Genomic DNA, 18029 nt, shown 5'->3' on the forward strand with positions numbered 1-18029 from the left:
GGATGATTACTTCTGTAGCTAAGTACTTGGTTCACGTGTGTTGCTTTCCTGCAGAGGCTGTTTTGAATTTACCATTGACTGTTCGCTCTACTGTGACATCTCGAAATGGCACTTTGTTGTTGTTCTCCTCTTTTGTGAATTTTATGCCAGGAAGGAGATTGTTGATGGTGTTGTAGGTTTCCTCTAATTTGTTTCATTTTTTGATGACAGAAGTGTTTCATGGGTATTTCGTTGATTTGTTTGTAGGGCTTGTTATTGAATATGAAGTGGGTGGTAAGGCACAGTTCCACGAGGTTGACTGTGTTATCTTTGCTGCTGAAGTTGGTTCTGTGTTTTTGTCTTTAGTTCTTCGAGTAGTGTCTTCAGTTTTCTTTGGCCACGTTGATGTTAATGGATGTGAACAGGGCTGTTATGTCAAAGGACAACATTATTCCATCCTCTTCTATCTTCGTGTCTTTGATGTTCAGGAATTCTTGGATGGAGTAAATGGAGTAGCATAAATCTTCGACTTGGTGTTTTAGTCCTCAGTGGAGGCCTTTGACTAGTCTGTATATTGGTGCTCCAAGTAGTGAGACTATGGCCTGAGGGGGGCTCCTAGTTTGAAAAAGAGGAGAACAACAATAAACTGAATTCTTAGATGTCACAGTAGAGCGAACAGTCAATGGGAAACTTCAAACTAGCATCTACAGAAAAACAACACACACAAACCAAATACTTAACCACAGAAGCAATCATCCCAACACCCACAAACGAAGCTGCATCAGGACATTATTTCAACGAGCCACTACACACTGCAGCACAGAAAAACTACGAAGACCACAAGAGAAATACGTATATAGTGTATTTAAGGAGAACGCGTCCCCAATAAACCCATTCTGCCGATTTCCCAGTGATGCTTCCAAGCTCACTCTCAAAAATTCGGTTTGTCCCTCCATTCTTTCCTGTTTGTTTTTTGTGGGTTTTGAAAGCGTTCCCAATCCTCTGACTGAGTATTAGAGTTGGGAAGGTAAAAACAATGACTGCAGATGCTGGAAACCAGATTCTGGATTAGTGGTGCTGGAAGAGCACAGCAGTTCAGGCAGCATCCAAGTAGCTTCGAAATCGACGTTTCGGGCAAAAGCCCTTCGTCAGGAATAAAGGCAGTGAGCCTGAAGCATGGAGAGATAAGCTTATCTCTCCATGCTTCAGGCTCACTGCCTTTATTCCTGACGAAGGACTTATGCCCGAAACGTCGATTTCGAAGCTGCTTGGATGCTGCCTGAATTGGAGTTGCGCAGTTATGTTGTGGCTGCACAGGACATTGGTGAGACCACTTTTAGAATATTGTGTGCAATTCTGGTGTCCCTCCAAGCAGAAGGATATTGTGAAATTTGAAAGGGTTCTGAAGCACCAATGGGTCCACAGAGGGGAAGAGGCCCTTCTGCTGCCCTGAGTGTGGGAAGGCCTTCAGTGATTCCTCTGCCCTGCTGACGGACCAGTTGGTCCACACCGGGGAAGGCTGTTCTCTGGCCCCAAGTGCGAGATGGCCTTCAGCAGTTCTTCCCACCTGTTGAGACACCAGTGGGTCCACACTGAGAGGCCGTTCTTCTGCCCCAACTGCAGGAGGGGCATTGCTCTTTCCTCTGACGTACTGGCCCATTGGTGTGTCCAAATGGTAGAGAGGTCGTTCAGTTGCCCTATGTGCAGGAAGGCCTTCAGCAATTCCTCGGCCCTGCTGAGGCACCAGTCTATCCACACCGGCGAGAAGCCGTTCTCCTGCCCCGAATGTGGGAAGGTCTTTACCCACTCCTCCACACTGCTGAATCACCAGCTGGACCACACGGGGGTTTGGGGGGGGCGGGGACAGTGGCGGAGGAGGGGAGGCCATTCTGCTGCCCTAAGTGTGGGAAGGCCTTCAGCAATTCCTCCGCCCTGCTGAAGCACCAGTGTGTCCACCCTGGGGAGAGACCCTTCAGCTGGTCCGAATGTGGGAAGAGGTTCATGTTTTCCTGCAACTTGCGGAAGTACTAGCGGGGGCACCAGCGCTCCCAGCAATCAGATCCCACCAGTGACGCTGCCTTCGGTCACCCCCCAGGACTGAATCTGCTGCCAGTTCTGACAGTGGGTGCAGTGGCAGAGTAGGTGGGCTGTTATTGTTTTCTGCTGGAATGCAATTGCCTCCCCTACACCCCACAAACCCAACCCCAAGGTAGCTCAGGGTTAGCACTGCTGCCTCATGGCACCAGGTACTCAAGAATAATTCCACCCTTGGGGTTCTGTGTGCAATTTATGGAGGGTCGGAAAATGGATCTGAGTGGGTTAGTCTTCGGAAGATCAGTGCAGATGTGTTGGGCTGAAGGTCCTGTTTTTCCACAGTGTGGGTGTGCTATGATTCTATGAGCTTTGCCTTCAGTGGACACTGTTGCTCATTGAGCCCGGGACTGCACATTGCCAATGAAATGATCCAGAGAAACCTAAGACCGCAAGACCATTGGAGAAGAAGTTTGGCCTTCTCTGCCATTCGTTCGTAACAAAAGTATTGGATGAGATTAGCTACAGTGTGGAAACAGGCCATTTGACAAAACAAATCCACACCGACCCTCCGAAGTGTAACCCATCCAGACCCATTTCCCTCTGACTAATGTACTTAACTCTATGGGCAATTAAGCATGGCCAATCCACAAGACCTGCACATCTTTGGTTTATGGAAGAAAACAGGACCCCCCAGAGAAAACCCACGCAGACATTGGGAGAATGTGCACACTCCTCACTGACTGCCACCCAAGGCTGGAATAAAACCTGGGTCCCTGGCACTGTGAGGCTGCAGGTGTAACCACTGAGCCACTACATATTGCAACCCGAGGTTGGCAAGCCGGGGGTTGGGAGAATACAGCAAGCCAGGCAGCACCAGGATGTGGAGTAGTCAGCGTTTTGGGTATTAACCCTTCTTCATTACTGAAAGAGTGACTTATCTATGAGAAAAGATTTACATGAATGTTGCTGGGGGTTGGAGGGTTTGAGCTGCAGGGAGCGGCTGAATAACGTGGGGTTGTTTTCACTGGAGCATCGGAGGCAGAGAAGTGACCTAATAGCGGTTACAAAATCATGAGGGGCATGGACAGGGTAATAGACAAGGTCTTTTCCCTGGGCTGGGGGAGTCCAGAACTAGAGGGCATAGGTTTAGGGTGAGAGGCGAAATATATAAACAGGGACGACATCTTCATGCAGAGGGTGGTACTTATATGAAATGAGCTGCCAGAGTATGTGGGTCAGGTGTAGTCAAATGGGACTAGATTAATATAGGATATCAGGTCAGCATGGACAAGTTGGACCGAAGTGTCTGTTTCCATGCTGTACGTGTCTCTGACTACTGGTCCTGATGTAAGTTTAAAATAGAGTCCAAGTAACGTTGAATAGTTCAACCTTGTTGAGCTCACCTCCTGAAAGGTTTCAGATGAATCCCTCTGAGAGATACTGTTTAAACATGCTGAGTGGGACAAAGTATCCCATCAAGTTCAACACAAACCCAGAGTTGAAGAAGTCAGAAGTCAGAACACCAAGGGGACCAAAACTGATCACAATATTCCAGGTACGGCCTCATCAACGTCCTGTATAACTACAACATAACTTGCCAACATCTGTACTCAATTCCCTAACTGATGAAGGCCAGTGTGCTGAAACCTTTCTTCACTACCTTGTGTACCGATGTTGTCAGAGATATCGGACCTACTTTAAACTGATGCAGAATCCAGCTGCTGAGAGCCCAGAAGCAGAGTAGTGCTGAGTGAGTGTGCTGGGCTTTAGATTTTGATACCACCTCCCTACACCTCTAGAGACCTCAGGTCTGTAGCTTGCCTTCTTATCTTTGAGGGTTTTCCACCTGTTTGAAACAGCCTGTCCTGCAATTAACCCCTTTATGCCAAGGCGTTCCTTCTACAGGCAGAATTAATTGTCCTTCTGTCACACAGTTATTAAACACCATTATCTCATCTGTCCAAAGGAACTGCTCATTGTTTTGCCTCCTCCTTCCCAGTGATAGTTAATGTATGTTATTTGTTAACTCCCTTGTAGCAGTTTCTCATTGGCCCTTTCGTTTCTTGGTCCAGAAAGAGTTATTGCTGACTCATGAAGTTTTCAAAATTCTGGAGTTTACAGGACCACACCACATTCCTCTCTGCCTCCCCCAGGAATAACGATTGCTCCTGAGGTACTCACAGTTCCTGACGTTCCTTGATATCCCCAAATACAATCCATATGTCAGGAAATCACTGGTGCTGCCCTGACATAGATAGTCAATGTTTGAACAGAAGATTATGGGGAGAAAATGCAGAAATCCGAAATGCAAAGAGACTTGGGAGTTCAAGTCCAGGATTTTCTCAAAGTAAACTTGCAGGTTGAGATGCACTTTCCCCTGCAAGTGCCGAATGTGTGACACCAGCCCATTTACCTATTCCCTCCTCGCTATCCAAGGAGCCAAACTTACATTCCAGGTGAAGTGGCCCTTTACCTGCACTTCCCACAACCCAGTCTACTGCATTTGCTGCTCACAATGTTGCCTCATCTACATTGGGGAAAACGAAGCCTTAACTGGGTGACTGCTGCACAGAACATCTACGTTCTGCCTGCAAAAAAGACCCTGAGCTTCCAGTTGCCTGCCAATTCCACACCCCACCCTGTTCCCTGGCCAACATCTCTGTCTCAGGTTTGCTGTTGTGTTCCAGCGAAGCTCAGCACCAGCAGAACGAAGAGCACCGAATATTGCACTTGGGGACCATACATCCCTCTGGTCCCAATATCCAATTCAATCATTCGAGGACCTGAACTCCATAGTATCCTCGTCCCTTCCACACACACCAAGCCTTGTTATCACATAGTCTGTCATTCCACACTACTTCGCCACGAACAGTCTCCATTAACAGTTATTCACCCTCCCACGCAGATCGTTATCAACACCTTTATCTGTCCAACAGTTCTTCCCTCGCTTTGGGCTCTGTCCTGATCTCCGCCTTCCTCCCACAATATCTCCTGCATATAAACCGACATTTTCCCAATCACCATCTGTTCTGTGGAAGGGTCACCGGCAACTCCTGTTTTTTGTTCCTGATATACAGCCTCCGCAGTTCTTTCAGATTTTTATTGAGAGAGAGTTGGAAATTGTTTCGAGAGACAGAAGGAGAAGGGGGGGGAGAAACAGAACAGACATGAACGTAAAATCATTGTAGTGCGATCACTTCCCTTAAGCATGAATAGAGCGCATGGTGCATCTGCGAGCTTGTGGCGCAACGGTAGCGCGTCTGACTCCAGATCAGAAGGTTGCGTGTTCAAATCATGTCAGGCTCACTACAGTCAACGTCTAACATTTCAGACGAAGAAAGGAGTACGTTGTATCGAAAGTTATTTGCGGAAACTTTCGATCACATGTGAATCTTTGCTGTCAGTTTGATTTGTGAACACTGTGTCGGGGAGGTGTTTGGGTAAATGTAACCCATTGTTTGGGTAAATGCTCAGCTCCCCGCAATGTGCGAAGTCGAACACAAACTGTTCATCATCGGATTTAAACGCACAGTCGCTTCGTTCAGTTGGTGACCGCGGGGTGTGAATAACATTATACCGATATTTTTACAACATAATCTAGAGATTGCCATCCAGGTTTTAGTCACATCAAACTGCCACGTAATGATGTTATGGCCTCAGTAAACTATAATAACGTGAAGATCGCTGGCATGATTTTCTACATCCGACTGCAATATAAACACAGATCATTGTTTCCAGTTTTGGTGGAACAAAAGACATCATATTGATGGAAAATTACAGTTAGTGCAAACACAGCTAGCCATCGATAAATATTAATCCTGTTCACTTCAATGGCCAAATTTCAATTCAGGAACCAAGTGCACTCGGCTGCTTGTAACATAGACAACATGACAAAATGGCTCATAGGAGGAGAAATGGGACATTGAGGAGAAGTGAAATGTTTGCTTTTGGTCACCTCCACAATTGTTAGAAAAACAGGTTGAAAGGATTCTTAAAAGGTGTCTGAAGGAGTGGTGTGGCATAATACTTCAGACAGCGCAAAGGGGAAGACCACTTTCTAGTGGAAGAAAAAGATATTCCTTATTTCTGAAAGAACTGGGAAACAGAAGAGGGGATGAAATCTGACTTGGGAGCTATTTCCTACTTGTTGAGGATGTTGCTTCATCACAGTCTTGGTTGAGAGCATAAGCTCTTCATCAGGAATAAAGGGTGGCCCAAGGGGGCTGAGAGATAAATGGGAAGGAAGTGGGGCTGGAGGGAAGGCAGCTGGGAGTGCAATAGGTAGATGGAGGTAGGGATTGATGGTGATAGGTCAGAGATGAGGGTGAAGCAAATAGGTGAGAAGCAAGGTGGACAGGTATGACAGGTCAAGAGGTTGGTGTCAAATTGGAAGGTTGGATCTGGGACAAGGTGGGGGAGAGGAAATAAGGAAACTGATGAAATCTGCATTGATACCATGTGGTTGGAGGGTCCTAAAGCAGAAGTTGAGGTGTTTTCCTACAAGTGTCGGGTCGCAAGAATTTGGCAGTGGAGGAGGCCCAGGACTTGCATGTCCTTGGTGGAATGGGAGGGGGAGTTAAAGTGTTCCACCACAGGGCGGTGTGTCAGTTAGATTTAGAGTCCCAGAGTTGTTCACTGAAATGTTCCGCTCGTTGGCGTCCAGTTTCCCCAATGTGGATGAGACCATATTGCGAGCAATGGACATAATCTTACAAATAGATTGCATAAATCTTAGCCCGCCAGAGTTATTTTTTTAAATTAAATTAAAGAAAATTTTTATTCAATTGGATGACTGCATGAAACGGTTTGTTGGTCAGATTTGAATCATCACACGCAAATAAGACAATGCCATGAATATCAGTGAACTGCTCTTTTTGTTAAAAACCACAAATTCTTGATTTATTTTCACAACTTCCTGGTATTCACACCTGCACATTCAATTTCAAACTCTGACATCAGAACTTTAATTACAGTATTAATTTTGACTTACAATATTCGAACAAACAAATTAATAGCACACAGTGAATCGCAAGACTGATTAATCTGAAATGAAATTTGACCAAATAAATATAAAATCAAGATGGGAGATAAGAAATGGGGGAAGGGCAGAAGGCAAGAAATGCAGCATCATAGAAAGTGCTCCTCCAGAGAGTGCATTTTACCAACTACCACTGCTAAATATTAGCACTCTGATATGATCCTCCGGTTTTAATATAAACCATTGCCCCATTCAGTAGGTACCATTTAAATGAGTTAAAAATACAAGCCTTGAGCAAATCCAGCTTCCAGCCTTATTCCCCCCCCCCCCCCCCCCCCCCCTGCTTCTTGGAGCTTGGACCTTCCTCCAGTTCCGGGGGGTTGTTGAACTCCTGGGCTCCAGCGGCCGCTCCTCCACTGAAGAAGCTTTGGGAAGCAGATGCAAAGGCAAGATACAGAACAGAGAACCTTTGTATATGAAAGTAGCTTACAGAGACATTGAGCAACAGAATCACATGGTATGTACCCATCGACCTCTGGGTTATCGACCCAGCACACTCATGCAGCACTACTCTACTTCTGTGCTCCCAGCAGCTGGATCGTGGATCAGTTTAAAGTAGGTCCTATATCTCTGATTACATCGGTACACAAGGCAGTGAAGAAAGGTTTCAGCACACTGGCCTTCATCAGTTAGGGAACTGAGTACAGATGTTGGCAAGTTCTGTTGTGGTTATACAGGACGTTGATGAGGCTGCACCTGGAATATTGTGATCAGTTTTGGTCCCCTTGGTGTTCTGACTTTTGACTTCTTCAACTCTGGGTTTGTGTTGAACTTGATGGGATACTTTGTCCAACTCAGTATGTTTAAACAGTATCTCTCAGAGGGATTCATCTGAAACTTTTCAGGAGGTGAGCTCAACAAAATTGAATTATTCAAAGTTACTTGGACTCTATTTTAAACTTACATCAGGACCAGTAGTCAGAGACACGTACAGCATGGAAACAGACCCTTCGGTCCAACTTGTCCATGCTGACCTGATATCCTATACTAACCTACTCCCATTTGACAGCACCTGACCCATATACTCTGGCAGCTCATTTCATATATGTACCACCCTCTGATTGAAGAAGTTGTCCCTTTAATATGTTTCGCCTCTTACCCTAAACTTCTGCCCTCTAGTTCTGGACTCCCCTACCCCAAGGAAAGGACATTGTCTATTACACTGTCCATGCCCCTCATGATTTTATAACCGCTATTAGGTCCCTTCTCTGCCTCCGATGCTCCAGTGAAAACAGCCCCACGCTATTCAGCCTCTCCCTGTAACTCAAACCCTCCAACCCCCAGCAACATTCCCGTAAATTGTTTCTCATGGAGAAGTCAACGTTTCAGTCCTGAAGAAGGGTTAATACCCAAAACGCTGACTTCTCCACATCCTGGTGCTGCCTAGCTTGCTGTGTTCTCCCAACCTCCTGCTTACCAACTTCGGGTTGCAACACGTCGTGGCTCAGCCTCACAGAGCCAGGGACCCAGGTTTGATTTCAGCCTTGGGTGGCTGTCTGTGAGGAATTTGCACTTTCTCCTTATGTCTGCGTGGGTTTTCTCTGGGTGGTCCTGTTTTCTTACATAAACCAAAGATGTGCAGGTCATGTGGATTGGTCATGCTTAATTGTCCATAGAGTTAGGTACATTAGTCAGAGGGAAATGTGTCTGGATGGGTTACTCTTCGGGGGGTCGGTGTGGACTTGTTTGGACGAATGGCCTGTTTCCGCAGTGTAGCTAATCTCATCCAATACTTTTGTTACTTAAGGATGGCAGAGAAGGCCGAATGGCCTAAGTTCTGCTCCGATGGTCTTGCGGTCTTAGGTTTCTCTGGATCATTTCATTGGCAATGTGCAGTCCCGTGCTCAATGAGCAGCAGTGTCCACTGAAAGCAAAGCTCATAGGATCGCAGCACTCCTACAATGTGGAAAAACAGGTCCTTCAGCCGAACACATCTGCACTGATCTTCCGAAGACTAACCCACTCAGATCCATTTTCCTACCCTCCATCACTTGCACACAGTTCCCCAAGGGTGGAAGTATTCCTGGGTTCCTGGTGCCATGAGGCAGCAGTGCTAACCCTGAGCCACCATGGATTTGTGGTTGTGGGGGGTGGGGGAGGCAATTGTAGTCCAGCAGAAAACAAAAACAGCCCACCTACTCTCCCACTGCACCCACTGTCAGAACTTGCAGGAGGTTCAGTCCAGGGGGGTGACTGAAGGCAGCGTCACTGGTGGGATCTGATTGCTGGGAGCGCTGGTGCCCCCGCTGGTGCTTCCGCAAGTTGCAGGAAAACATGAACCTCTTTCTACACTCGGGCCAGATGGAGGGCATCTCCCCGGTGTGGGCACATTGGTGCTTCAGTAGGGCAGAGGAATTGCTGACGGCCTTCCCGCACTTAGAGCAGCTGAATGGCCTCGCCCCCATCCACCACTGACACCCCCAACACCCCCGTGTGGTCCAGCTGGTGATTCAACAGTGTGGAGGAGCAGGTGAAGACCTTCCCACATTCGGGGCAGGAGAACGGCTTCTCCCCGCTGTGGATGGACTGGTGCCTCAACAGGGCATCGGAATTGCTGAAGGCCGTCCTGCACATCGGGCAACTGAACGACCTCTCCAACATATGGACACACCAATAGGCCAGCAGGTTGGAGGAAAGAGCAATGCCCTTCCTGCAATCGGGGCAGATGAACGGCCTCTCAGTGTGGACCCACTGGTGTCTCTGCAGGTGGGAAGAACTGCTGAAGGCCATCTCGCACTTGCGGCTGGAGAACAGCCTTCCCCGGTGTGGACCAGCTGGTGCGTCAGCAAGGCAGAGGAATCACTGAATGCCTTCCCACACTCAGGGCAGCAGAAGGGCCTCTTCCCCTCTGTGAGCCCATTGGTGCTTCAGAACCCTTTCAAATTTCACAACATCCTTCTGATAGGAGGGAGACCAGAATTGCACACAATATTCCAAACGTGGTCTAACCAATGTCCTGAACAGCCAAAACATAACTTCCCAACTCCAATACTCAGTCAGAGGATTGGGAAAGCTTTCAAAACCCTTCAAAAAACAAACAGGAAAGAATGGAGGGTCAAACCGAATTTTTGAGAGTCAGTTTGGAAGCATCAATGAGAAATCGGCGGAATGGGTTTATTGGGGACGCGTTCTCCTTAAATTTACTATATACGTATTTCTCTTGTGCTCTTCATAGTTTCTCTGTGCTGCAGTGCGTTGTGGCTCGTTGAAATAATGTCCTGATGCAGCTTCGTTTGTGGGTGTTGGGATGATTGCTTCTGTGGTTAAGTATTTGGTTTGTGTGTGTTGTTTTTCTGTAGATGCTAGTTTGAAGTTCCCCATTGACTGTTCGCTCTACTTTGACATCTAGGAATGGCAGTTTATTGTTGTTCTCCTCTTTTTCAAACCAGGAAACCCCCTCAGGCCATAGTCTCACGACTTGAAACACCAATATACAGACTAGTCAAAGGCCTCCACTGAAGACGAAAACACCTAGTCGAAGATTCACTCCACTCCATTTACTCCATCCAAGAATTCCTGAATAACAAAGATACTAAGATAGAAGAGGATGGAATAATGTTGTCCTTTGACATAACAGTCCTGTTCACATCCATTAACATCAACGTGGCCAAAGAAAACTGAAGACACTACTCGAACAACCAAAGACACAAACACAGCACCAACTTCATCAGCAAACATAGCACTGTCAACCTCGTGGAACTGTGCCTTACCACCCACTTCATATTTAGTAACAAGCCCTACAAACAAATCAACGAAACACCCATGAAACACTTCTGTCATCAAAAAATGAAACAAATTAGAGGAAACCTACAACACCATCAACAATCTCCTTACTGGCATAAAATTCACAAAAGAGGAGAACAACAACAAAGTGCCATTTCTGGATGTCACAGTAGAGCGAACAGTCAATGATAAATTCAAAACAGCATCTACAGGAAAACACCACACGCGAACCAAGTACTTAGCTACAGAAGTAATCATCCCTACACATGCAAGCAAATCTGAATAAGGACACTAGTTCAACGAACCACGACACACTGCAGCACCCAGTGACGACGAAGACCAATAAGTAACTATACAGCGCATTGGAGGAGAATGGGTTGCCAAAAAAACGCACAAAAGATTGCTTCCCTAATCGGGAATCGAACCCGGGCCGCAGCGGTGAAAGCGCCGAATCCTAACCACTAGACCACCAGGGACATATGGGCAAAGTTTGACAGCTGTACTGAAAATTGCTTCCCTGCCCGGAAATCGAACCCGGGTCACGGGACTGAGAAGGCTAACACCAATGTCATTTCTTGTATCCATTGCTCCCGATACGATCTCCTCTATGTTGGGGAGACTGGAGCCCCATCACAGAGTCAAGTCACAGCGTTTGAGGGAACATCTCCAGGACACCCGCAACAATCAACCCCATCGCCCTGTGGCCCAACATTTCAACCTCCCCTCCCACTCTGCCAGGGACATGCATGTCCTGGGCCTCCTCCACCGCCGCTCCCTCCCCACCCGATGCCTGGAGGAAGAAGGCCCCAACTTCTGCCTCGGATACATTCAACCCCAGGACATCAATGTGGACTGCACCAGTTTCCTCATTTCCCTTCCCCCCAACCTTACCTCAATTCCAACCTTCCAGCTGAGCGCTGTCCTCATGATCTGTCCTACCTGCCAATCTCCCTTCCCACCTATCCGCCCCACCCTCCTCTCTGACCTGTCACCTCCATCCCCATCCCCATTCACCTATTGTACTCTTTGCTACCTTCAGCCCAGCACCCCCCAATTTATCTCTCCACCCCTGGAAGCGTCCTGCCTCTTTTCCTGATTAAGAGCTTTTGCCCGAAACGTCGATTTTCCTGATCTTCGGAAGCTGTCTACCTGCTGTAATTTTCGAGCACCACTCTGATCTAAACTCTGGTTTCCAGCCTCTGCAGTCCTCACTTTTGCCGACCCAATAAACCCAGTGTGCCGATTTCACATCAACAAACTGACACAAGCAGACACAACGTCTGCAGAAACCCTAGCCACATTACTTTACATTAAAGACATCTGGGAAATGATGTCGGGACAACTCAACCCTCTCAGCATCATGGTAGCCCACAAACCGCCCAACACACTTAAACAGCGGCTAATGAACCTGAAATACCCGATACAAACAACCAGAAAACGAATGTTATTTACAAAATACCATACAAAGAAATATATACATGAACTCTGCCGCACAGTTCTCTGTGGCAATAAATGCTGGGATGAGATAAGGAAGATTTTTTGAGCCAAAACGAATCGGCACTGACTGGACAGTCATTTAAAATCAACGCTGTCTGTCCAGGATGGAAGACCCGAAGGGATGAACAGTTTTCTTATTTCCTGACGATTTACAAAGCTGAGACTGGGTTTTGGTGTTTGTTCCGTTTCCACTCCCAGGAGCCACAGTGGTTGGGGCGGTGAGTTGGGGAAAGTGAAATGTGCCGGTGAGCAGCGTGAGGGGCTATTTCAGCTTCCCCTCCTCTGACAGCGCTGTGACTTGACTCTGATGTTCTCAGCGACACTTACTGACGTGACACAGTGAAAGGATTCTCATTCCCGCAGATCAGGAATTCAAACCGTATGCCGGCTTCAGGACAATGAGAAAGATTAATTGGGGTGTGTGAAGAAGCTGTGAGCTGCATTTCAAACAGGTAGGTGGAGTCAGATGCGTCATCCATTGCGCCCCGGCCCTGTGCGTCACTGACGCCGCCATGCTGCAGAGTTCTGACGTTAACACGGACATGCGCAGCAATGGGAACATTCACAAGGTGAACAACCAAAGATAATCACCGTCACTGATTCCCTTCCATAGTCCCAACTTTGTGAAGCAGTATCTTTCACTGGCAAATAAAACACCTTTGTCCTCAGGTGCCTGCTTAACTTCGATCACGACTTCACGCCCCTCACTGTTCTAGTCTCATTTCCAAACTCTTGGCTCATCGCCTCAAATGCAGCTCTGTGGGTATCTGCTTGTTCCACCCTGACAGGCAGTGGGTTGCAGATTCCCGACCAGTCCCAATGTGATTGAAATATTTCAACCCGTCCACTGATTGCATTTAAAAACAAACCGTGGATCAATCTCCCTTTTCTTTTGATGTCGTTTCTCAACTGTAGTCGGCAGGGATCACACCTGCGTGGGGAAACCGCAATGGATTTCATGTCCATCGCATTCACCACTTGGCCCATCAACACAGAACCACACTGACAGCTTCATTTCCCAGGTCTGTCTGCCTGTGGAGCTGAGAAAGAGTAAATCATTGCAGAGTTTGTTTGAATCCAATCACTTCACAGGTTTCGAAAGGGTTAAATATCTGCAAATGGCGAGTCTGGGTGTTTCATCCCGAAAGATGAAATGGACGTTCAGTCAAAAACAGAAATTGCAGGAGCAACTCAGCAGGTCAGGCAGCATCTGTGGAAAGAGAATCAGAGACAATATTTCAGAACTCGTTTTTTTCCTCATGCAAGTACAGCCAAACCTGCTGAGTTTTTCCAGCAGTTTCGCTTTCTGTCTCGGATTCTCAGCATCCGCAGTCCTTTACGTTAGAAATTCAATCAATTCAGAAACCCCTTTTTGCTGCCTCAGTGGAGAAGATTTCCGTTTGGGAAACATTTTCCTGAAACCATTAAAAACGTGCACGTTCGCAGCGAAGAAAGCGGTAGGAGCGAGAACAAAAAACACTCCGTCCCTGGGTGGTCTCGAACCACCAACCTTTCGCTTAACAGCCGAACGCGCTGACCAATTGCACCACAGAGACAAACCCGAGCGCAAGGCCCACAGTGTCTTTGCGAAACCTACTATTCAATTCATAATTCAACCCGCCCCGCCCAAAATTACCATTGTCTTCTATCAGTTTTACTTTTCCATAATAAAGCCTTGGACATTCATTATGGAGACATGGGGACAGCCTGATCCCACCATCTGCAGGCACATCCATGTCACGAGGAACGAGCTCTCCTACACCGGGGCCATCGCCCTTCGAGCCTTTCAGTGTTTTGCCTCTTCCCGAATTTTCTCATTGGCCCCGAGCCGAGAATGGGTTTGAATTCCTGATGTGCAGAGAATTTTTTCAATGTCTCGGGTCAGTTCATCTCCCGAGAATATCAGAGTCAATCAGCCTCTTAAAAAAGGGGACGGTGTCTGGACTGTCTCTGCTCAGTCGGACAGTTCATCTTTCATTCTCCTCTAATTCCACTTCCCAAAGAGTTTCTAAAGATTCACAAAGCTGGAGACTGGGATTTGTGTTTTACTTCCTGAACATTTTTCCACCTGCTAACTGACAATATTTTGCCAAAACCTCTTCCCCATTGTAACACATGCATCATGTTCAGGGATGAGCAATTTCCATTTTGTGGAGACATTCCCAAGTTTAGGAATGCTCTCTTTGGAGCAAAGATGGTTAACTGGAGATTTCCAGGGTTTTTGTCAATGATGGGAGATGACGTGGTGTTTTCGCTGCTCGTTGGATGCTGCCTGAACTGCTGTGCTCTTCCAGCACCACTAATCCAGTATTTGGTTTTCAGCATCTGCAGTCATTGTTTTTACCTTGTTGATTTTACCTCAACTGCGAATCCTCTTGCAAGGATGCCTGCTTTGATGAAGTTTTCCTCCTCTCTCTACAAGAATCTCAGGGAGTCCCTCTCCCACTGCAACTCCCAGGTCATTTCCTCTGCTCTGAAGCTCTTCAACCATGTTGTGAAACAAACTCGGTACCAGAGCCACATTTGCCTAGTTTCAAACTTCCAGCTCAGTTACTGTCTCCTTGACTTGTCCGACCTGCCTATCTTCTTTTCCACCTATCCACTCCACCCTCTCCTCCTTGACCTGTCACCTTCATCTCCTCCCCCACTCACCCATTGTACTCTATGCTACTCTCTCCCCACCCCCACCCTCCTCTAGCTTATCTCTCCATGCTTCAGGCTCACTGCCTTTATTCCTGATGAAGGGCTTTTGCCCGAAACGTCGATTTCGCTGCTCGTTGGATGCTGCCTGAACTGCTGTGCTCTTCCAGCACCACTAATCCAGTATTTGGTTTTCAGCATCTGCAGTCATCGTTTTTACCTTAATGATCAGAAGAACCTATTGCCACTGACTAGGGTCAGTTACCAGAGGACAGGGATTGCAGTTCTTTAATGGAAAGCAGCATTTGTGTAGACCAAACACAGCGAATACTGCAGAAAGGCGAGGAGCATCTGTGGAAAGGTAAACAGAGCCGACGTTTTGAGTGTGCTACGGTTTTTGTTCAGAACTCAGTGTTTTGCCTCTTCCCGAAGTTGGTCCAGGTCTGTGTCTCAATTGGCAAACACATGGCAAGTGCAATGCTGCAATGTGAAGTTATAGCCTTTGTTGTTTAAAAAAAAAGCAGTGCATTGTTGAAATGGTGACATATTGGAATGTGGAGAAAGTGAGGACTGGAGGTGAAAGTCGAAAAATGTGGCACTGGAAAAGCACAACAGGTAGCATCTGAGGAGAAGGACAGGGAACGTTTCGGGCACAAGCCCTTCATCAGGAATGATGTATGGATGTACTAAGGGGTCTCAGAGTCCCTCCACACCAGTCAATGCCAGTTGTCGGGCAGATGCAGCAGGCAATGAGCGAGGCAAGTGATATATTACGAAGAGGAATTGAGTTCAGAAGTGGGGTCATCGAACATATCCAAGGCTAAGTTCATCTGAGTTTTGAACAACAAAGAAGTGGATGCTTATCGGGGGAGGTAAGAAAATGGTTTTAAGACCAGTACAGGTCAGTCACAGAGTCAGACAGCATTGAACAGACTCTTCATCCAACTAGTCCGTGCTGAGTATGTTCTCAAACTAAACTCGCCCCACCTACCAGTGTTTGGCCCATAAACCTTCGAAACTTTCGTATTCATGTACTTATCCAAATGTCTTTTAAACGTTGTAACTGTACAGGTATAAAATCATGAGGGGCATGGATAGGATAAATAGACAAAGTCTTTTCCTGGGGTGGGTGAGTCCAGACCGAGAGAGCATGGGTTTCGCGTTAGAGGGGAAAGATACAAAACAGACCTAAGGGGCAACTTTTTCACGCAGAGGATGGTACGTTTATTGAATGATCTGCCAGAGGAAGTGGTGAAGGCTAGTACGATTGCAACTTTTAAAATGCATTTGGGTAGGTGTTCCCACAGAGTTAAATGTTGTCTGTTCTCAGCTCTGCTCGATTTCTGTTGAAGCTTTGACCCCCTTTTACACCTTCTGGAGCAATAAAATATTCTAAGCCTCCTGGGAATGACACCTTATCTATACCCCTTCTGATTTTAAAAATCTCTATTAGGTTAACTGTCAACTTCCTCGGCTCCATTGGAAAAATGTCCCAGATTCTTCTTAACTCAAACCCTCCATTCCCTGCAACACGCTGGTAAAGTCGGGAATAGGGAATTGCATCAAATCACATAAATGTACTGTCTGAAACAATCTAGCTGTGTTCTGGCCTGAGATATTGAGAGTCCCTGGTGTAAGTAATTACGAATGCAATAATTTTGGTCACAGAATTGAACAATCATTTTGCAACAAAGGGGTCTACTTTGATAAGGAGGTTTGGTCATTTCTAGGGTAAGTGAACAGTTTGGAGATCAGGGAGATGAAGTTCCAGACACTTGGGAAGGGCAAGAAATGAATTTGATAAATAAGACAAAGAACTGTGGATGCTGGAAATCTGAAACAAAAACTGAGAACACGGGAAAAACTCAGCAGGACTGGAAGCGTCTGTGGAGAGAAAGCAGAGTTAAAGTTTCGAGTCCAACAACTCCTCTTCGGGATTCTGAAATAGTTTGTGAGAACCCCTTAAGTCATCTGCCCAGCTTTAAGGCCATAATACACAGGAGCAGGATGAGGCCATTTGACCCATCGAGTCTGCTCCACCAGTCGATCATGGCTGATATGTTTCTCAATCCCATTCTGCTGCCCTCTCCTCATAACCCTTGACCCCTTACTAATCAAGAAACTATCTCTGTCTTAAATGCCCTCAATGACTTGGCATCCTCAACCCTTCTCCGAGTGGAAACATCATCTCCACATCCACACTATCCAGTCATAGAGTAGCACAGCGCTGCCTGACCCACTGTGATCTCCAGCATTTGTTGTTTTCAGGAAGGATTCCAGCATCCACAACAACGCGCTTCTAAATTTTGTACCCAGTTGTTTAGCTGTCCCTGGACCCCGCGAGATTTAATCTTACTCAACAATCCACTGTGTGGTACAGTTAACAAAGTTCCCAGCCCCTAACTCTTTCTGCACACATGGGCCGCACGATGGATCAGTGGTTCACCCTGCTACCTTACAGCGCCAGGGATCCGTTTTCGATTCCAGCCTTGGGGCGACTGTCTGTGTGGAGTTTGCACATTCTCCCTGCCGTGTCTGCTGGGTTTCACCCAGGTGCTCTGGTTTCCTCCCAAAATCTAATGATGTGCAATTTCGGGAGAAGTGGCCATACTAAATGGGTCCATAGTGTGCAGTAAGTGTAGTGGAATGGGATAGGGGAATGTGTCCGCATGGGTTACGCTTTGGATGGTCGGTGTAGACTTGTTGGGCTGAATGGCGTGTTTCCACATTGCAGGAATTCTGCGTGGCATTCCCCCAACTCCAGAGTCTCAGCACTCTTGGCATTTCCCATGGAGAGTGTGGGGGAGGGAAACAATGTTTTACACGGGAGTAAAGTTCAGTGCGTGTGAAGCTAAAAGTAAACGCATTGCTTCAGCTGTTTTCCCCGGTATACCAGAGGTTGAGGGGTGATCTTACAGATGTTTATAGAATCATGAGAGGCATGGATAGGATAAATAGACAAGGTCATTTCCCTGGGATGGGAGAAGTCCAGAACAGGAGGTTAATATGTTTGAGGTGAGGGAGGCAAGTGTAAGGAATGATCTGCCGGAGGAAGTGGTGGATGTAGGTCCAATAATAACATTTAAAAGGCATCTGGATGGGTATATGAATAGGAAGA

At 46.9% G+C, this 18029-nt stretch overlaps 2 non-coding genes across 2 annotated transcripts; one reads left to right on the forward strand and one right to left on the reverse strand.

Annotated features, from left to right (window-relative positions):
* The first annotated feature begins 5247 nt into the window (after positions 1-5247).
* trnaw-cca (transfer RNA tryptophan (anticodon CCA)) lies at positions 5248-5319 on the forward strand. Its single transcript has one exon. It is a non-coding gene; the product is annotated as a tRNA-Trp (tRNA).
* A 5859-nt stretch (positions 5320-11178) lies between these two features.
* Positions 11179-11250, reverse strand: trnae-uuc (transfer RNA glutamic acid (anticodon UUC)). The gene has a single exon. It is a non-coding gene; the product is annotated as a tRNA-Glu (tRNA).
* Between the last annotated feature and the right edge of the window lie 6779 nt (positions 11251-18029).

The sequence above is a fragment of the Chiloscyllium punctatum genome, chromosome 36 (assembly GCF_047496795.1).
Source record: "Chiloscyllium punctatum isolate Juve2018m chromosome 36, sChiPun1.3, whole genome shotgun sequence".
Classification (NCBI taxonomy): domain Eukaryota; kingdom Metazoa; phylum Chordata; class Chondrichthyes; order Orectolobiformes; family Hemiscylliidae; genus Chiloscyllium; species Chiloscyllium punctatum.